This window comes from Orcinus orca, chromosome 2, assembly GCF_937001465.1.
Source record: "Orcinus orca chromosome 2, mOrcOrc1.1, whole genome shotgun sequence".
Taxonomy (NCBI): Eukaryota; Metazoa; Chordata; class Mammalia; order Artiodactyla; family Delphinidae; genus Orcinus; species Orcinus orca.
This window is the reverse complement of record NC_064560.1, coordinates 2,854,283-2,876,152: the sequence shown is the minus strand read 5'-3', so window position 1 is coordinate 2,876,152 and position 21,870 is coordinate 2,854,283. Positions and strand designations below refer to the sequence as shown.

Genomic DNA, 21,870 nt, shown 5'->3' with positions numbered 1-21,870 from the left:
GAATTGCCGGGTCATACAGTAATTCTACACTTAGCTTTTTGAGGAACTACCAAACTGTTTTCCATAGCAAACCTGCAAGATTTAAAAAACCCAGATTAAAGAAAAAATGTAGTAGGCTCTTGTTATGCCATGGGGATGCCTGCGTGATGAGTGCCAGCTGCGTCTGGAACCCTCATTAGCACAGAGCACAGTACCTCTTGGACCAGCTCTCTCTGGGCAATCGCATTAAAGGCTTCACACCTGAGTGACTCCTCTATCCAGAGGTAAATTGCCAAGCAGCTGATAAAGCTAAGCTTCGGAGCCCCTCACTTGCCCTGACTCCTTCCAAAGCCCTGGGAAGGGCCCTTACCATATGGTAATTTGTTTTGTTTTGTTTTGTTTACAAAAGTAAGAGATTTGAAGCAAAATCCGTTAAGACTACTGTCTCTTTTCACTCTAACTCCCCCTTGAATTGGGTGGTGTTGGGATGCCCGTGGGCATCTGGGAGAATGTTGACGATTTATTCTGGAAGCCACTGGAAGAAAAGACTCCCAGTTTTTGAGTCAAGTAAGTCTCCAAATAGCTATTGAATGACACTGCAGGGAGCTGGGTTAAAAGAGCTTAAGATGGTTGAGACCTGGCTCCTGCCCTCCGGGAGATTCCAGACTCAACCGGGATGGGAAACACACATTAACACTTACAATAAAAGTCAGAACTTGCAAAATGCCATAACAGTGTGTGATGGGTCCAAAGCAGGGAGAGACGGCATTGAAAGTGTCTGTGAGTGGGTCCACTTGGGATGGACCTGGAGGGTACATTTCCCCCAGCAGAGAGTGGACTAGTGGAAATCAAGGCCCTAAAGGCAGGAGCGCCCAGGCTCTAAAGACATGAAACTGCAAAAGGAAATATGGGACCACGTTTTAGAGCAGGGGTCAGCCGATGTTCTCTGTGAAGGGATAAATCGTACTTTAGGCGTTTCAAGCCACGTGCTCTTCGTCACGATGACTCAGCTCCGCCGTCAGAGCATGGACGCAGCTGTAAACAATATGTAAACGAGGGGTGTGGCTGCGTGCCAATAAAATTTTATTTACGCAAACAGGCAGCAGGGCCAGGGCACCCAGCTAAGGAAACTCCAGGCCGTGAGAAGCCACTGGAAGTCTGTGAGCAGGAGAATGACATTGTAACACGACCCGAGGTGTGTATTTGTTTGTTTTTGTTTGTTTGTTTGTTTTGCGGTACGCTGGCCTCTCACCGCTGCGGCCTCTTCCGCCGCGGGGGCGCAGGCTCCGGACGCGCAGGCTCAGCGGCCATGGCTCACGGGCCCAGCCGCTCCGCGGCATGTGGGATCCTCCCGGACCGGGGCTCGAACCCGCGTCCCCTGCAACGGCAGGCGGACTCTGAACCACTGCGCCACCAGGGAAACCCCAGAGGTGTGTTTTTGGAAGAGAAGTTTGGTTATCGGGTAATCCTAGAATTGGAGGATGTGGAATTGAGTGTGGAGATATTTGCTGAGAGGCTTTTAGAGTGTCTGGGGTCAGAGGCCGGCATTGGGGCGTTGAAAACAGGAACCAGAAGTCCAGTTTGGTAGGGCAAGGGATCTTATATGGGTGTAGAGAGAAATGGAGAGAGAGCTGGATTAAAAACGGGGCCTGGGGGGCCGGGATTTAGGGAGTCTGCAGGGAAAGCTTGTGAGCGATGAGGGGCTGTCGGGTTGGATAGGCCCCTGGATGGTCTCTGCGCTCTGGGTGGAGTCGTTGGGCAGCTGGCGCCAGGTGACTGAGACCCCTTCCTGCCGCCCAAGGCCACGTGGGGCACGGCTGCCACGGGCCCCTGTGTCACCCCCAAGGCTCCGAGCAGACAGCGCCTGGCACTCCGTGAGTCTGGCCGAGCCTGGGCTCCGGGCGAGCCACGCCCTGGATCGCTGGGCCACTAGACACCTCTGAGGACAGCCAAGGCAGAGCCATTGCCGCCCCGCCAGAGGCGGGCGGAGGCTGTGCGGAGCGACCGTGGCTGCTGGGTGGGAGGGCCCGGCTGCTTTCTCATCACACGGTGCTCCAGACAAGACAAGGCTGTGTCTCTTGGAAAGCATGTGTGCGGGGTCAGGGTGAGTACAGAGGAGGTCAGGCCTCGTGGAAACCGCAGCAGCCAGTGAGGTTACAGAGTTCCTTAGCATCCCGGGGACTCTGTGTGCGACCCAGCGGCCCGGCAGGCACCGTATTCCGGAGACTCGAACGCATTTAAAGAGAGCAGGGGGTTCTGAAAGAAAATGTGCCGTTTCACCGCGAAAATCTCGTCATTTCTCCCAGGAACGTAATATAATACCCTCCTGGAGAAATCATCTGAAGGTTGGGTTTTTGCCTGGGTCCCGTAGCAAACCCTGTCCCCGCTGCTCTGCGTGCTGAGACAATTCAGTGGAAGAGGAGCCGCCTTAGAATTTGCCACATTTATGTTTGACAAGGAGGCACTTTACTCACTCGTTGCATGCTTTCTTGCTGAGATGCGAGCGTGAGGTTGGCAGATACTGAAAATGCTATTTTGATACTTTGCGCACTTTCTTGGGAATTTATTTTAGAAGCAGAGTAATAAGAGAACTCTTACGATGCTACCGCGTGCGGTTATTTATTTCCGAGGCAATCAATGAGGAAGTGTTAGGAAATATATTCAGAGGGATTTCAAATCTGATTCCAGTCAAGTGAGTAATCTTTCCATTTTCTTTCCATATGTTATACGATTTCTTAAAAAGATGAAATGCTAAAGAACTAAAAGGCACTCCGGAACTCAGACCCTAACTATGGATATAAGATTGTACATTTTTTCAAGGAATGAAATGGCTTTAATTATGCTGAAACACATGTTGATAGTGAAACCAAATACTGTGCGTTGTGTTCATAGGCACAATATTTTATGTTATTTTAAAAATTTATTTTATTGAAGTATAGTTGATTTACAGTGTTGTGTTCATTTCTGTTGTACGGCAAAGTGATTATATATATATGCATTCTTTTTTATATTCTTTTCCATTATGGCTTATCACAGGATACTGAATATAGTTCCCTGTGCTCTGCCGTAGGACCTTGTTGTCTATCCATCCTGTATATACTAGTTTGCATCTGCTAATCCCCAAACTCCCACTCCATCCCTCCACCACCCCCCTCCCCTTTGGCAACCACCAGTCTGTTCTCTATGTCTGTGAGTCTGTTTCTGTTTTGTAGATAAGTTCATTTGTGTCATATTTTAGATTCCACATATAAATGATAGCATATGGTATTTCTCTTTCTCTTTCTGACCCGTCAATACTTCACTTAGTATGATCATCTCTAGGTCCATCCATGTGGCTGCAAATGGCATTATTTCATTCTTTTTTATGGCTGAGTTGTATTCCATTGTATATATGCACCACATCTTCTTTATCCGTTCATCTGTCGATGGACATTTAGCTCGCTTCGGTGTAAATAAACTGTAAATAGACTATTATAAATAGGCTACTGTAAATAGAATAGGCACAATACTGTAAAATACAACTGGTGATTCCAGGCCTTTGGGCAACTCTTGCAGTTTTTTCAAGGTGAAGAGTCAGCCAGCTGGGATCCAGTCCCTTCAACTTGGTCCCAGGTGGTCTAGACCAAGTACATCCCCAGTCGTTTCAGCAGTTGAGTTTCCGTTGTACTTACACACCATGGGCTCTGCCTGTACTTGTTGGCAAAAGGGTTAAGAAGTGATTATGAGCAAAGGTTACGTGTGGGTCCTTTATGTTTCGTTCCCACCAGGGCCATCAAGGAGGAGAACAGACGAGTAGAGGAGCTTGCCTCGCTAAGTCAGGGAAGGGAAGAGGGGGGAGTGAGCTTGGTCTTCTTTCGGCCCTCTTTCTGATAAGATCCTCTTCCTGGACCATGGTAAAGGTTATTTCGGCCTTCTGGAGGACCTGATGGAAAGGGCCAGGTGGTTGGAGATTGGGTCTAGAGCAGATGCTGCTTTAATATTAGTTCTCCCAATTTGGAGACCCATGGGCCTGTGGATACCTGCCCTTGAAGGCACGTCAGGAGCAAAGGTTTGGAAACCCATGGCTGCGTCCCTGTGTCTATAACCAGGTGAATGGGAGCTGGATCTCACGATCGAGTCAGCTCCTCCCGGCTCTGCTGGGGGCAGGGTGGTCAGCAAAGTTCAGGGTGAACCGGACACAAAGGCAGCTTTGTTTGCCGTTGACCTTGGTGTGGAGAAAAGTAGCTTCCCATCCACTGAGAGCTCTCACCCGCAGGCCTGCTCTGCTGATGCCCAGAGAATAACCCACCGATGACCAGGCAAGGTGTGGCGTAGGTGAAGTTGTCTTCCTTTCTCTGCGTGTCCCTTCTGGTGCCCTTCCAGATACACTTTTCTTTTTTCTAAGACCCAAGGACCGCCTGTTCTTGACCACCCCTTTCCCATCCCCGCCACCAGCTTCCTTCAGAGCTTAACCTCAGGCAAGAATCCGCACATCATCGAAAATCTCGTGGGACGTTTTCCACAAGCATCTTTTCCTCTTGGCAGAGTCCTTGGCTCAGATGGTAGAATTAAAGATTGCGTTTCCTATTTGAGGTTTCAGGCAGCAAACTGGCAGAGGAGGACATATGAGGAACACATCTGCACACAGATGGCCACCCAGGTTTGGCCCCAGTGTATCCACACCCTGCGCACACACACTTGGCAATATCTGGAGACACAAGATCACAAGACAGAAACACGCTGATTCTTAGAAAAGAAATTTGGATGCAAAAATCTCGTTCATCTGTGCAGATTTCGGTGAATTACATGGTTTGGACCACAGTGCATGACCCTTAGGAACTGAAGGCAAATGGAGATAATCCCCAAGTCACTCTCAGCAGAGAGGAGGTATCTGTCTCTCTGTGGATCACAGACGCCTCCAAACACACCCCCTGGTTTTCCTCCAGTTCTGGTTTGGCCTACTTTCCCAGCCCCAGTTGACACCGCTCTTGTGGCTGTAGCCTGAGAAAGGAAGTGACCCTCTGAGATGAGAGGGTTCCCTGGTGACATCCATCCAGCTGGCCACAGTGGGGGCTTGTCTGGGGCCCACACAGGCGGGCTGTCGGAATGTGCCAAGATCAGCAATGATAAGGTCTTTGCACAGAATTCCTTCATCGTGAGGGGCAAAAAGGCTGGACTGAGTGACATATCTAAACCCAGCCCTTGCTTCTAACATCTTTGGCCAGTGGAACCAAACTACACTCAGAGAATAGTCTGGTTCAAGAGACAAAAGAAGAAATAAAAAGAAGCGGAAAGCCAAGGTCATGGCTGGAAAACTTCGCGTATTTTGCAAATCAGACCAAAGCAGCTCTATCAGCTAAAAGGTCAAACATCTTATAGATAACTTCCAAATGGCTTTGATGCTGGAAAGTGGCTCCTGCCAGAAAGCTCCACTGGGATCTATGAGCGAGGGCTTTTTTTTTTTTTTTTTAATCTATTTAGCCCTGCACACTCCCGGACTTTATCCTTATTCTCTTCTAATTGGTCTTGATGCCAAGCTCAGGGACCTAATGAAATTAGCCAGAGCAACTCTGAAGGGAAAGAAGAAAACCAACTTGTGTTTGGCATTTGGCGAAATACCTGCCCTAATTGGATACGGAGCTCCGGACCCGGTGTTGCCGGATCTTCCCACAGTGGCTCTGTAGCTGGGAGGTGGAAATTCCCATCTGATGCCCACGGGGGCTCCTTGGGCTCCCCCAGAACAGATGGTGAAGGCTTGAATCTAGTGGCCTCAGAGAGGTGACTCTCCACCTGCACCTCAAACTGTCCCTACTTGATTAGCTTCAAGAAACACACGACCTGCCTTTGGAAGGAGAAATATTTGATGGGGCTGGAAAAGTGGGGAAAGGTTTCTGCTCACTTAGGGAGATGGGCTGTGCTTTCTGACGTTTATTGTTACAGAGAGCAGGGTAATGACCCCTCGGGCTGGAGGACCACCCAGGCTGCCCAGGGATGCTTGCTGACACTCCTCAACTAGTTCTGTCGTCACAGGGACCCTCCACCAACTTGTTCTAGAAGCTGACTGTCCTGACTTGCTATTCTCAGTCTCCACACTGGTGCCCTGGACCATTTGTTGTAGCTCGGATTCTCTGTGCGTGCATTAAAAAAAAAAAAAAAAAAAAAAAAAAAGCCACCTTGCCTTCTGTTAGTGCCCTGCTGTACGGAAACAAGGACTGAGAAAGTTGGAGGAGTTGAAGAGTAGCTTTAACTTGCACAACAGATGTTTTTGCATTTATTTTCCCCCGGGGAGGAGAGGAAATGCACATTGTTCATTTGAGCAATTTCCATCCTTTTGGATGGCCCCTATCCCTTGCTGTGAAATGTGCGTAGCTTCTCAACCAAATTGTATGGGATCATCTTTCGGAAGGGAGAAAACCTAGTTTGCATACTTCAGATTAGAGGGCTGCGTTAAAGTGTGTGGAAACCAGAGACTCACACCGTCCCCAGTCACAGCCGACTCGGGCCCTTAGGGAGGGTGATGCTTGACGCTTAGCGGTGGTGGCAGGAGATCTAATGACACTTGTGAAAAAAAATGTAAAACTCATTACACAATGTTTTGGAATTCTCAGTCTTTCTGAAATTTTCAGATCTTTCTTCTGCAGGTATACCAGGGATGAAACTTTCAAAGCCTGCCTCTGCACACAGGCTGTGCTCAGGCCAGCTCCCTCGCTCGTCTCAAGAAAGGGGAAGGAATCCGAATTGGGTTTTCTTTTCCTCAGCATGAAACTACCTCTGCGGCCAAACAGCTGGCGCTCGCTTCCTCAGCAAGTTCAGTTTTCCCTGGAACTCCGAGGCCAGCAGAAAACTCCGGAAACTGAAACCATGAAACCTCCAGGGTTCCCAGAGGAAACTGGACCACCCCAAACCTTTCTAAAACGGGTGATCACCGACCCAATTACAAGTCAGGAAAATGGTCTCCGGGGGAATGAGTTTTCTGAGGTCTCAGAACGTTTTCCCTGCACTGAGAACATTTGGACTCAAGGTCTTGGGTTTGCATCTGGAACGGGAAAAATGCCTGGTGCCATTCTCTCCTCAGGAGGTCAGAGCACAGTGGCCCACGACCGGCCCTGCGGGCTCCAGGGCAGGCGGCAAGGCGGGGCGCGCTCCCCAGTCCTGTACCAGCTGCTAACGGTGCTCCATCCCATGACTCTCTGCAGCCACTCCAGCTGGACAGCCACGTCACCAGCGTTTACCGCTGGGCTGGCCTTCCAGAAGCTCAATCCCATGGACTCTCGATGACAGGGATTTTCAGTGTTTAGCTAGTCAAGTTTCACTGTTTTTCTCCAGTGGATAAAAAGCCCTGACTTCCTTTGTTTCTAATTAAAGGCAGATGGGCAGCGGATTGACCTGCTCCTTCATTTTCCCTCCGTGTGAGAGTATGGCCGAGGGCAGCCCACTTTGCCTGTCACCAATCTGTCGGGCACTTTTAAACAAGTCACCTGGTCTCTCTGCAACGCGAGAGGAACACACACTTCTCGGTTGGGGTGCTGGGCTCTTTCCCTGCTGAGTGATGTTCAGCGCTCATAAAAGCGCCCTCGAAGCAAAGCCCTGGGTTGTCCAAAGGCCCATCCGTCACCATAAGCAGATTTATCCCATAACACTTCAGGTCTTTAGAACTAAATGGAATAACTGCAAAAAATCTCTTTGGAATGAAAGGGAGAAGGCTCAAGTAAGAGCCTGAGCCGCACGGTGAGTTAATGACCCCCCGGGAGCGCAGTCTTTTCCTACTTGGCAAAAGCTTTAACTCTGCTGGTGCAAGAAGCACAGCCTAGTAACTAGGCCACCAAACGGCAAGCTATTTGCTCGTCACTCTGTGCCTTTTCCCCCCGAAATATGCATCAACACAAGTCATGGTTCTTGTACCGCAGCTGTGGTTAATGCCGGGTCTGTCTTTCCAAATGAATCGGTGTTTAGTGAACATAAACTATGGGTTTCAGAGCTATGGGCCGGGAATGATATAACTGGAGAAGGAGTTCGTGTTTCCCGAGCACGTCCTCTGTGCTGGATACCGTGCTGACTGCTCGAGGGTCAGCTCACGAAATGCACACAAACCCGTGGAGCAGGTGACTCGGCGTCTCCACGAACCTGGACCGCGTGACCTCAGGCTGCAGCCTTCACACACGCTACCTGTCTCCAGGTGTCTTCAGCTAGTCCGATGGAGGGGACCTGCCCACGTTAGAAATCTGCTTCACTGGCTGTTCATCGAACCGGAATCCAGCGGTTGCTTAGGAAATACTAATTCCCTCTCCCGTCCTTTCCCGTCAATCCTATCTTACAGCCGTCAAGGAGGATGTATTTGGAAGAAAGATTCTTCTCCGGGTCGGGAAAGAGCAAGAGAACAATCTGTTTAAGAAGATCTTTTCCTCTACGTGGGGATTTTAAAGAGTAGGGCCTTGTCAGTTACATCTCCACGAAGCTGGGGAGAAAATGGAGTGCCTCGCTTGAGGTAAATCAAAAGAATAAAGAAATGAAAAGTAAGAGGGTAGAGCCTTTCCGTGTTTATAAAATGTGTGCGCTCCAAAATGTTGATGGCAGGTGCCCTAGGGATTCCGGTACCGATCCTTATCAGAGTCTAAAACTGAGTCACCCCCCTCAGCATGACTCACCAGCAATGTGCTCAGAGCGTCTCAGGTTTCACACACTTGGTTGGAAAAGAGCTCATCCACCTGCTGCTAAGAGAAGCCCCCTGAAGTGGTTCCCTGGGGACGCAGGGGTGACTATGTTGCTCTGCCTTCCTGGAAGCGGCTTTTTGCTCTTCTCTTCAGGAAGGAGTTCAGAAGCCAAGAGGAAGTGCTTTTTCTGCCCTAGAACACACTGAATCAGGACTGAAACCTATTACCATTCCAGTCCCTCGGACCCATGTCCCCTGGATGAAACTATGCCAACGGTCAGCGGACGGGCTCCACGGCTGGAAGGGCGGAGGGGAGAGGTGTTGGCAGGGAGGGGCTAGAAAAGGGACTCCTGCACCGTCACACACCGGGCTTGGCCAGGTCCTTTGCAGGTCAGCACCGAGAAGTTGTTGCTCTGGGTTTTGGCCATCACTCACGTCCGTCAACCTGGGACACGTGTGGCTTTATCAGGGTACACGCTGTGTTTTTCACGGCCTTGCTGATGTCTATACATACTCAGAAGATCCTGAAAACCAAGAGCTGGCCGCCCGCTATGAGAACTGCCCCAAATCCCAGTTTCCACCGAAGGAGATTAAAGCAAAGAGCTGTTCAGGGGCTGTGTGTGTGTGTGTGCGCGCGCTCTTTTGTTTTTTCAAACTGGTTAGCACTGTTCAAAGCGTCTGTAGGAGGCTTTTTGCTGGGAGCGCTGGCCCTGCAGACCGCACACGGCCACTGCACCACATCCTGCCCGTCTTTCCCAGCTCCCGGAGCCAAGCTGGGAAGTCTCTCACGACCCTGAGGCTTGGCCTGAAATTGCTACAGCTGCCTTTCCTGGGGCCTGCAAAGCACACTGATCCCTGAGCCGGGGCTGCTCTGCTCGCCTATTCTTAGCCTCGCGCCACAGACCTCTCTGAGGGCTCAGGACGTGTTTCCATCGGGGCCGCACCCGGAGGAGACCCGTGTGCTGCCAGGTCTGTGGGACACCTGCACGGGGATCCCAGCAGCAGTTCGGTGTGGTTTGTTTCAACGGCCAAAAGAAGAGAAATAAACGCCCGCCGCCGGCTCCCTCCCTGTGTCCCGAGAACAAGGGTCTGAGTTTTCTCTTCCAGCTGAGCTGAGGCCCTGGAGGGCGGCTGCGGGTGGACCGTGGTCACGCCGCAGTGCCCGAGGGGCAGGAATGGCACACGCAGGACAGCCACTCACGGAGCAACGGGTCAGGCTTCGGCGCGGAGCTGCCTCCCGGCCTGCCCTCCGTGCACGCCCCCGATCTGACCGTGCGCCACGGGCTCTGCAGAGCGGTGCTCCTGGCTTCTCCGCTCTGCGTCCTCAAGCCCCCGGGCAGACGCCACCACAGGCTCCATCACCTTGGAACGGTTGCTCTGTGGCTGTCACCCTCACCCGACGGGGCGACTTGAGGGACAGGAAACCACGTCTGTTCACTTTATCTGCATGTGTGCCTGGTGGTCCATGTATGAGGGGAGGGGGTGTGGCCATGAGGAAGGAGGCGTGGTTTGGGGTCGGCTTCCGAGGCACCGCCTGTGACACCCCCCCCCCCCCACCGCAGGGAAAGCCGAGCAAATGAACCCACGGATGACGCGCTGCGAGAGGATGTGATGATTGAAGGTCAAAACCCAGCAAATCGCCACAGTTAGCAAACATACAGCAGCTGACTCTGGTTTTACTTGTACTTTTCCAGCTTATTTGAGTTTAAGTAAGACTCTCTGGAGTGACTGCATTCATCCATTCAGGAGACCTACGGACCCTGAACCCTGGCTGGCCGGCCCAGGCTCTACATACGCGGCCTTACATTGTAAAACGGTGAACGCACCATCTCTGACTTGTCCCCAGTGTCAGCCGTATTCACGCCAGAACGTCATGTCCAAAATAATCAGGCGTGATGCTCGCAATGAGAAACAACGCTCAGCAGTTCACGAGCTGAGGCAGACCGTTGCCAGTCACTCAAGAGCGACGGTCCAGCAGCGACCGTGCAGTGTTCGGACCGGAGCTTGGCCACACTGACTGCTGCACGGGGCAGAGCGGGAGGGCGGTGCCCGGCCTGGCGGGGCTGCGACCCTTCCGAGGCCTGCTTTGCGCCCAGGCCTTTAACTGTCCCCGCCCCCCCACCCCACCCCGCGCTCGGAAGCTGCTGTCAGAGCCCGGCTCACCCTCTCTGTCTTCCTCGGTGGCGGGGCCTCCCTGCCCAGCACCTCCTCTGAGCTTTGACACTTCCCTAAATGCCACTTTTCTGACCTCTTTGGCGTCTCCATGTTCCTCAGCCCACAGAGCCAGGTGCCCTGGGTCCCCACGCCACTGAGAAGGGGGCTGAGACAGTCATGAGGTGTAACCTCAGAGCCAACCCCAGAAGGCGGGCTTTCGGAGCCAGGGAAGAGGTCAGGGGACCAGGTAAGCTCAGCACAAAGGGGTGCTCCCGGCCAGGGACAGACTACAGCAGAGATGCCCCAGCCAGAGTCGGCATGAGAGCAGGTGGCTGGTGCAGGCCCGACCCCGTGCCTGGGAAGAGGCCCTCGGGAGCCCGTGTTACCCCTGGCCCAGGGCAGCTCCTGACATCTTGGGCCAAGAGGGGCTTGCGGACCTACTGCCCCACGAAAAGGAGCTGATTTCTACAGAGTTCTGGAAAGATCACTAGACCAGTGGTTCACCACCCAAGGGTGTAATCAGAACTATCGTAGGAGTCTTGTTTTTTCATAATCCACACGCCAGGGCCTCTCTCTGGACCTGGCAAATCCAAATCTCGGACGAGTCTGGGGTGAGAAGAGCAGACACATGTGACTGCCCAGGTGACTTGGATGCAACACCTGCCCCAAGGGGGACGCCTTCCCAGCCGGGCAGTTTTGAGGCCAGAGACCATGCCTTTTCGAGGTTTTTAAAATTTACTGAAGTATAGTAGGTTTACAATGTTGTGTTCATTTCTGCTGTACAGCAAAGTGATTCAGTTATACACATGTATGTATTCTTTTTCATCTTCTTTTCCATTATGCTTTATCACAGGATATTGAATATAGTTCTCTGTGCTCTACAGTAGGACCTTGTTGTTTATCCATCCTGTACATAATAGTTTGCAGCTGCTCATCCCAAACTCCCACTCCTTCCCTCTCCCACCTTCCCTCCCCCTGACAACCACAAGTCTGTTCTCTGTGTCTGTGAGGTTGTTTCTCTTTCATAGATAAGTTCATTTGTGTCATATTTTAGATTCCACATATAAGTGATATCATATATTTGTCTTTCTTTGACTTACTTCACTTAGTATGATATTCTCTAGGTCCATCCACGTTGCTGCAAAATGGCATTATTTTGTTCTTTTTTATGGCTGAGTAGTATTCCATTGTATACATGTACCACATCTTCTTTATCCATTCGTCTGTCGATGGACATTTAGGTTGCTTCCATGTCTTGGCTATTGTGAATAGTGCTGCTGTGAACATAGGGGTGCACGTATCTTTCAGAATTAGAGTTTTGTCTGGGTAAGTGCCGAGGAGTGGGATTGCTGGATCATACGGCAGCTCTATTTTTAATTCAGAGACCATGCCTTTTCACCTTGCACTTAGTACAGTTCCTCCCACGTAACAGACCTAAAATTGTCTTTGTTGGTTGATCGAATGAATGAATATGTGAATAAATGAATAAACACTGCCAGTGACCAAAAGAATTATTGATAATGCCAACACATCAGCGAAAGAATAGAGTTTCCCACGGTGGCTTTTAGCCCCAGCTGTAAGTCAGTCACCAGTTCCCCACTCGGAACAACAGCTAAATATGACGACATGGACGTGGATCTTAGGGGCTTGTGTGGTTCGGCAGTATACAGTGTTGCTGCAGGAAACGAGGATTTGTATGAACGTCGCAGAAGAGGGCATACAATGAAAGAGGGCACTCCACTTAGCTCACAATTAATCGTATCATCTGAGGTTTCATTCTGGCTCTGGAAACAATGGGAACCGTAATTACATGTCTAAAGCCCCAAATGGAATCCCACAAGTGTTTGACAAGGAGAACAGAAGGATGATGGAGTGCTTCACCCATCAGCCTGACCACAGGGCAGCCCTGGTGAGTCACGCTTTCAGGCCGCGGTAGGATTTCTCATTACCCTCCATTCTTCTCCCTGAGTATATTGAGCTCATAGCTGTTTGATGGATGTGACTCTGTTTGTGAATCCAGGCTGGCCTGCTGTCTTCCTGGATCTGACCCCTATGGAAGAGCCATGTAAATTAGCATGGGCCTTGGGCCAGGAAAAATGAATCCAGGCCTCAATGCAATCAAGTAAGAGGTGTCAAAGGGCAAATAGAGAGGGAAGTGTGACTGGGGCCAGGGATGCCCTCTTTTACAGGTTTCGCTACTTACCACCTAGTGATCATTTTTTGTTTCTGTTTTTGTCACTAGAAAAGTCGCAAAATGTAAGAGGAGCTGATGGAAGTCTTTCCAAATCTGTATGGGATGAAAAAAGAGTTCTTGCTGAAAGTGGGATTAAGGCATTCAGGGAGGGCTTCCCTGGCGTCAGGTCTGAGTGGGCCTACAGGCCGGGACCCCTCGCCTTGACCTCAGCACCCAGGCCATGCCTGGACAGCGCTCGCCACACTGGGTTGTTTATTCACGTGTTTTGTGGTGTTCGTCTGTCTCCCCCGTTGGACTGAGTTCCCAGGAGGCTGAGAATCACGTCTGTCTTGCCCACCTCTGACCCCAGTAAGTGGCACAGGCGTTGCAGGAATGCACAGAGATGCCAGATGCTACCCAGCCTCCCTCTAACGAGAGCAGGCTCCAGGGTTGGCCGTGCCCACGGTTCGCTGTGCGCCTGTCCTTCACAGAACCCCCTGCTGGCTGGCAGCTCTCACGTCCTGCTTGGGCGTGGGATGCCTTGAACACTCATCAGGTTTTCTTCTAGCTGCCCTGGCGAGCTGCCTGGTGAAACACCACCCAGAGAAACGGAGACAGAACGTAAGGAGCCCTGGCAAACTGGAGAAGGGAAGGCAGGGGCTAGGGCGAAGGGTGGGCTGGACCCAGAGAGTAGCAGGTCGCGAGAGAGCTGGGGGCCCAGAGGGGCTGGAGGTGGAGGGCAAGGCCACGTGGAGGGCAAGGAATCAGTGTAGGCTGAGCACGCTGGGGCGGAGACCCAGGCGCAGCAGCTCCCCGTGTCACAGGACCCCACTTCTCCGCCTGCAGAGCCCGTGCTGAGAGCAGTAACAGTAACTGGCGTCCACTGAACTCTCACTCTGTGTCCTCCACAGACTCTCCCCGTGGGAGTGACCGACCCAGGCTGGGGATGGGAAATTGTCAGAGCTTAGAGGTCACAGAGGTGAGGCTTTGACATCCGGGATGGTATCGTCGTTCGGGAACTAGCAGTGTCCCAAGTCTCTGTCAGTCAGTCCCCCTCCCCTGAGGTGTGATTGTGTGTCACCGCGGAACACCTGTGGTAGCACGCAAGGAACAGTGGCAGAATGGCATCCCAAACACACGGCCTTGTGATATCCCAGGGACCCCAACACAGCGCTCACGGGTTGAGGTGGATCAGAGCCTGCCGTCTAGACTGACGACCACACAGACACGAAGACCTCCTCCCCCGCAAGGAAATGTAAATGATAGAATTAGCGAGTTACGACCGTCTGTAGGGAGAGAACAAGCACAGGCAGCCAGCAGTGTCCTGGACGAGGTGCGTCAGAGGGGCCGCTGCCTGGGAACACGCCCTCAAAGGGTGGCAGCCTCTGAGCCTCGCCATTCTGTTGGAAGGTCTTCCTTGGAGGACAAGGATGTGTCACAAGGAAGGGGCCGGGCCAGCATGCAGGTGGACGGGCAGAAGCAGGAAGACGCGGGAGGGGAACCATCTTCCACTACAGCAGTCGCAGTAATAGTAATGATGATAATAAACATTTAGATGCTATCTGCAGAGTGCATCTAAATGTACAGTTTAACCTATAGAATGATCATGCTGGGAGCTGTTCTTTGCCTTGAGATAAGCAGATTGCTTTAGTGACCCATCCGAGACCACAAAGCCAGTAAGTAGCAGAGAGAGAACTCAGTACCACCAGCTTAACGTCCACCACGTGGTAACCGAGTTAATCTCGCCAGGGAACGGGATTTGGATACAAGGGCAGACCTGACGCTGTGCCCATCATCCCAGCCAGGCCCTCTCCTTCCTACCACCGGTCCTTGCCAAAGCATCTTCCTTGCTGACTCCCAGTAGAGGAAATTCTCTGTCTGGCTGTACCTTTCCAATTTATAATTCTACGTAATTTAAAATCTTTCCAATGATGGATCAGTTCTTAAAGGTTAGTCACTAGTATAAGATGTGTGGCAATAAGCACCATCTGAATGTATTGGTAACTCGCTGTGCGCAGAACGGCACGTCTAGGTGCTGGGATGGATAGAGCAATGAAATGGGCCTCAGAATATGACTGTTCATTACAACAAAAAGATGTCATTTCAAGTTCCTGAGAGAAAAGATGGACTTTATAATAAACGATGATAGAATAACTTGTCTGTTAAAAGAAGATTCCGTTGGCTCTTTGCCGCTTACCATCAACATATAGACGCATCAAATATAAAAATACAAAGCCACAAATGTCCTGGATAAAAGCATAGATGACTATTTTTATCATCTTGGAATGAGGGACTTTTTCATCCCAACATTATATTGATACAGCACATAATTTTAAATTTCATACAGCAGAAAATTACAAATAACATTTAAAGAGAAATAATAAACTGGGAAAAATATTTGCAAACTGTATAACAGACTAAGAGTTAATATCCTTACTGATCACAGGTCTTCTACAAATCAATAAAAGGAAACAAATAGCCCAATAAAAATGGGAAAGGAAACACATAAGCTTTTTACCAAAGAAGAAATGCCAAACATATAAAAATATACTCAACTCTTAGTAATAAGTATAGTGACACAAATAACTATATTGTTGTGTGTGCGTGTGTTTACCTACGAAGTACAAAGAATAAAGAGACTGAGCAAAGAATGTTGCCAGCTTGCTGGGAAATGCTTATTCTCATGAACTGGTAGTTGGCACGTAAACTGACATAACTTCTGGAGGAAAGTTTATTAACATATACCCAAATGTAAAATATACACACTTACCCTTAGCCCAAGAATTTCAATTCAAAGAATTCATTTATTTTTCTTGTGGTAAAAGACAGGTACTATAAAATTTACCATTTAAAAATGTACAGTTCGGTGGCATTAAGTGTATTCACGTTGTTGTGCGCCCATCACCTCCATCCATCTGCAGAACTTTTTTCTCTTCCTCAGTTGAAACTCTGCACCCATTAAACACGAACTCCCCATTCCCCCTGCCCCCCAGCCCCTGGCAACTGTGTCCTACTTTCTGTCTCTAGGAATTTGACGACTCAAAGAATTAATCTTAAGGAGAAAATTGTCTAAGAGCAACATATACATCCACGAAAGATGGATTCATTCAAAAACCATTTCCTGAGGACCTACTGTATGCTAGGTAATAAACAAGATAGACCAGGTTACCTGATTTACACACAAGTCGTGATCAAGAGAAGGTAGACCGTGAACAAACGTGTAAGGAATAGAGCATTGGGTTGCCATAAAGACTCTGAAGAATATAAACAGATTTATGTGACAGTGATTTTGGGGGGTGGGTGCTTTAGATAGGGCAGTAAGAAACAATTCTCTCAAGCACTATTTATAATAGCCAACGAATCAGAAAAACTAAGCATCCAGGCAACACCCCTGCTAAGGCGGAGAATACATCTGGCCAGATGTCAACATGTGCCAGTTCATTATAGACCGCAAGAGACTTTCTCAGAACGAACTCCCTTAATTCAGTGTGTCTTCTGTAGAGTATTTTCCTGGAGGGCAAAAGTTTCCAACATTTGGGGGTAGAAAATAATTTAGCAGGGGCGCACGCCAGTGCTGCTTTATTCCAAGAAGGAATGTGTGGATGACAGTTTCAAGTGTTTGATGTCCAACCCCTCCTAAAACTGTAAACTAACAGCCAGACGGGGAAGAGGCTGATCTAAATCTTCTTTCTGTGGTTTTACGTTTGCTCTGGCAGGCTGAGCAACACGAAAAAAATTACAGTGCGTGCATGGGAAACATTCTCCCCTTTTTCTTGAGTAACTGACATGTTGGAGGGTGGGCGTGAGTTACGGGCGATGGCGTTGCTGTGATACACGGACGATCGAAATAGCATCAAGGGCCCGGCCTATCCTGAGCCCAGGCAGGAAATTCAAGGGTAATGTAACACTTCACCGTTAAGTAATGCCATTGGAATAAAACCATGTTTGGGATGACTTTTGGCTTTCACTTGGAATTTCTGTTTCATTTGCTTCCAGAAAGAACTTTCCCCCCTAACGTTCTTAACTTGCATTTCAAAAGTTTTTGTAGCTTTATAAATAGGATGTATACGAACTGGCCTTGAATTAAAGCTGTATGTCACAGAACATGCTGAAAAACAAATCCAATCCAGGACCTCCGTTTTCACTATGGGCTCCAGGGCAGCAGCTTCAGGAAATGGAAAGCGTAAGTCACAGGTTAGAGACCTCACTCTGCTACCTATTAGCCGGGTGACCCCGGGTGGATTCTTTGACCTTGGAGCCTGTAGTAGAGGAATAACAATAGTACCCGCTCAGAAGGGTTTTGTGAGGATAAAATGCAAGAGCATGAAGGCCCGGTGCTAGCTAGCAATACAGCGCTTTCCTTCTTTCCTGGGCTTCAAAACTGAGTCGGGCATGATTGCCACAGAGTAGAAAAAGACTAAAATGGAAAATCAAAATTTATTTTTGTCTGAATAACTTGGCCGTGGTTTGCTTTTCCCTGTTGGTTTTAAGCCATATTCCTCCCGTGCTGCCTCCTAGGCTGAGTTTCTGCATGATTGAAACACCATCTTCAGTTTCAAAGGAGCTCAGATGCACTGGAACATCTCCAGATACTCGGATGGTGCAGGAGACTCAGACCCACGGCAGGAACTGGTGAAGGATCTGCAGGTATTTAACTGGGAGAAAACGCTGAGGGGACATGGGAGTTGCCTCCAAATACCTGAAGGGTAATATCATGTGGAAGAGAAATTAGATTAATTCCGCCTCTGGCTCCATAAGTGGAGACAGATTCTAGTTTTATGGATCGAAAACCTTAAAAAAAAAATCAGATTGTCAAGGAAACATGCTATCTTTTTTTTTTAACATCTTTATTGGAGTATAATTGCTTTACAATGGTGTGTTAGTTTCTGCTTTATAACAAAGTGAATCAGCTATACGTATACATATATCCCCATATCTCCTCCCTCTTGCATCTCCCTCCCACCCTCCCTATCCCACCCCTCTAGGTGGTCACAAAGCACCGAGCTGATCTCCCTGTGCCATGCGGCTGCTTCCCACTAGCTATCTGTTTTACGTTTGGTAGTGTATATATGTCCATGCCTCTCTCTCACTTTGTCCCAGCTCACCCTTCCCCCTCCCCATATCCTCAAGTCCATGCTCTAGTAGGTCTTTATTCCTGTCTTACCCCTAGGTTCTTCTGATGTAGGGAATTCCAGAGGGATCCTATCCTGCACTTCGTGGGAGTCCTACAGGGAATTCTGCATCAGAAAAGGCTGGGTGAGCTGCCCTTTGAAGGTTCTTTCCAGGTCAGGGAGGCTGCAATTCAGGTAGCTACATAAATGCAACATTTTGCTGCAGGAACTTAAGGAAGAACAGCCCGGGGAGGTGTAAGGCACACACAGGGGCACACACATTGTGCGGACGCGCGAACTTTAGCCTTCTATAACAAAAGAACGTCATGCCACGTTAGAAAAAAAGGCCTTTAACTGCGAGAAGCGAAAACGTTCATGGTTTAGCGGATCATATTTTACAGGTTCCTGTAGACACAGGGGCCAAATGAAACCGAGCCACGGTCTTAGGCATCAAATTACACTTCACTTTTACCTTTTCCCCATGTGATTCTGACATACGTGATTAAAAATGAACCCGAACCTTTGACCTACCCATTTGGGTTTAGGGTTCCCCCTCCGTTTATTTTCTCTGTTCACCTGCAAACCTTTGCTGGTCGTTTCATAGAGACTTGGTCAACTGCTTTCAACAGCTTAACATTAAAGCCACTGAGAGCATAAACAGGAAGCTGGTGTTTAGGTGGGAGTTCCTAGGAATTTTATACCACCGACCACAGAGGCCAAGAGAGAAAGGAAATAGGAAAAACAGTGTAAATACCTGGGTGACTAATGACTTAGCGCAGCTCAGCTGGCTTTTCTGAACACTTAGCAGGAAGTCCTTCCAGGGGAAACACCCTTCACATTTTTCAGGACCCCGCAAGGCACCGAAGGGCCAGATCGGGGCGTTTGCTGGTTAGCCTGCAGACTCTGCCCACGTCTCCAAAACGCCGGCTCTATTTGCATGCGCGCTGCAGACCGCTCGCCGAGCGCCTGGGCTCCAGGCCTGGGGCTGCAAAGGCTCGGAGGGGCACCCCCTTCCCGGTTCACACGGCGAGCGCCTAAGAGGATTTAGAATCAAGTGGGCACGTTTGCAGGCCTCGCTGTGAAGAGGCAGCTGGAGCGCGGCGCAGCCCCCCGCGCCCCGGGGCTTTATTGTCCTCCGAGGGGCCGCCGCCGGGGCTCCTTTGTGCGCGGGGCCGGCCCTGTCCTCCCGCCTGGCGCCCCCGCCAGCCCCCGCCCCCCCGACGCAGACGGCTCCCTCCGGCCGCCGACCCGCCGGCTGCCGCGGTCCCCGCGCGGAGGAGCGGGCAGGGCGGCGGGCGGGCCATCTGCACGGAGACTGACGGCGGCCCCGGAAGGTCAGCGCCCCGACGACCGTCGTCTGAACAGCAGGCCACCCGGGCCTCCCAGCAACACAGGGACATCTGCTCCCCTTCATTCGGAGCCCCGGTTCCGATTTCACCAGAGGGCCCCCCTCCCGCCGACCCGGGCTCCGCGGAGGGGGGGGAACGGGGACCCCCGAGGGGCCAAGCAGACGCGCCGCCCGCCCCCCTCCCCCATCTGGGGCCGAGCGGCTGAGTCCGGCGGGGCGGGGGAGGGGGGTCGCCCACGTGACCCAGGTGACGTCGTGCGGGGGAGGGGCGGCTGGCCGAGTGGGCGCGCGGGTCCCCGAGCTCGCGGCGCGCGGAGGCGTCCCGGGTCTGCAGACGGGGCGGACCCGGATCCCGCCCTGCGAGGAAGAGGGGTCGGGCAGCCCCGCGGACAGAAGGGTTTGGGGTTTCCCACCTGCGCTGGGAAGAACGGCGAAGGCGCGGGAAAGTTCATAGCGAGCAGAGAGGGGCATCCATCAGGGTTCCTCGTGCAGGGCCCCGGCGGGCAGTTGTAAAGCCAGCTGTCAGCGGGCGAGGCCGGAATCTTGCCTGGACGGCTGGCACCCAGACTCGTCCTGCCTTTCCTGCTTCATATTTTGGCGAAACGATGGAAGGATGAGAGGACAGCGTTTCTGTTGAGTTTCCACCCCTAGAGCATAAGCTCCCTGAACACAGACGCTGCATCTTATTCATCATTGTCTCCCCGCCTCACACAAATGTTTGGACGACGCTAGACTAATGTGCGAAGGGCTTGGGGTGTGGTCCTTGTGACCTCCGGGTCCAACTGCTGTCATTTCCCATTTGACTGAAACCAGGGCGTTGTGGAGAATGAACTTGTGGCTGCAGGGAGGTGTTATTTCATCGCTTTGCATCCTCTTTCCTTCTTCCCTGCTTTTCCACAGACGTTTTATGGAGTGGCCCTGTGAACGAGGGAAATAAAGAAACAGGACACCCAGGCCTCAAGGTGTGGGCCGTTTGCCAGGGATGCTGTGCAAAAGTAAACAGCTAACCAGGACTCTGGGTGATGAGTGCTATTGACAGGAAATGGGGGGGGGGGTCCCTAAAGCCAGCTTCTAGGGAGGGAAGGGGTCTAAGCAGAGGTGGGAAGCCGGGGTGGAAGTGTACCAGGAGAAGGCCTGCTGCTGACGCGGTGCCCTCTGCATGGATCCCCCCCCTCCCCAGATCGGTTTATCTCCTGTTCATTCTTTAGGCCTCGGGTGAAATGTGACTTCCCTGGTGCCTCCGTAAGAGAAGGTCTTCCTATTAAGTGATTCTGTAGCACCTGGCACTTTTTTTTTTTTTTTTTAAATACTCCTGACCGGTCCAGTTGGGCAATGTTCATCACCCCTATTCTACTGTAAGCTCTGGATGCAGAAACCGGCCTTTCTGTTCATGAACAGAGTCTGCATACCCAGCCCGGTGTTCCTTAAATAATTTGTTGGGCTGATGAATAATCAGGCTCTCCTTAAGTTAACGAGCAGCTCGTTGCTAGAGTTTCTGTTCTGGGCGTGAGGGCAGGCGGTGAGCGTTCCACGCCGGTCCCCCCGGGGGGGACCACCTGGAACAGAGGAGCCGTGGTGCAGAATGTATTATTTTCGTGGTCTCGTGCAGCTCGGTGATCTCAGAACTGTTTTCTGTAGAACCGTGGTGAGGTCGGGTGCTATCAGGAAGTGAGCCTGAGGACAGGGCTTGAGGCGGGACAGACGGGGCTCTGCGCTGCAAGGAGTTTAGAGCCTTGACGGGCCTGCTGCCCTGTGTCCCGGCCAGGAGCATCTGCGTAACACTTCGCAGCTGGGGGTGTGGATGGAGCTAAATGGTAACTTCGCTGCCCCGGTTCCCCCATCTCTTCCTGGGCCCCGGGGCTGGAAGGGCCGGCCATGGGAGAGCCAGACAGGATTAATTTGCCCCCATCAAGGTTGGCTCCCTCATCCTGGCCTCTTGGTCACATCCTGGGACAAATCCCTCCCTTGGTTTTTGGTGATAAGGGGAGAATCGAGGTCGTGGAGTGAAGAGGCAGACCTCAGTGGCTGGTGTTGCCTGACTTAAACTCAGCTCTACCACTGCTTAGCTGTGTGACTTTGGAGGCCTTCCTTAGCCTCTCTGTGCCTCAGGCACTTTGCAGTGAGAGATAATAGTATCGAATTTATGTGCTGTTATAATTTTTAAAACTCTGGTATGTACAGCTGTCCCTTGAACGACATGAGTTTGAACTGCGAGGGTCCACTTATATGCAGATTTTTTTCCCCAATAAGTACAGTACTGCATGATCAGCGGGTCGTTTGACCCGTGGCTGCTGAGTTGCGGATACAGAGGAACCTCAGTTACGGAGGGCCGACTATAAATTACGCTCGGATTTTCATGGAAGGTCGGGGCCCCTAACCCCCTGGGTAGTTCAGGAGTCAACTATATTAAGAATTCTCATGATAAGCATACATTTGACTTAAACGCTAGTAGCTGATTAATTAAACTTTGAATAGC

The 21,870-nt window shown here is 50.9% G+C and overlaps 1 long non-coding RNA gene across 1 annotated transcript in view; it reads left to right on the top strand.

Annotated features, from left to right (window-relative positions):
• Window positions 1–21,870, top strand: part of LOC117196115 (uncharacterized) — a 107,957-nt gene that overhangs the window by 15,648 nt on the left and 70,439 nt on the right. The window contains exons 5-6 of the long non-coding RNA XR_007475779.1: window positions 17,454–17,582; window positions 18,106–18,191. This is a non-coding gene — a long non-coding RNA (uncharacterized LOC117196115). The remainder of the gene's footprint in view (window positions 1–17,453; window positions 17,583–18,105; window positions 18,192–21,870) is intronic.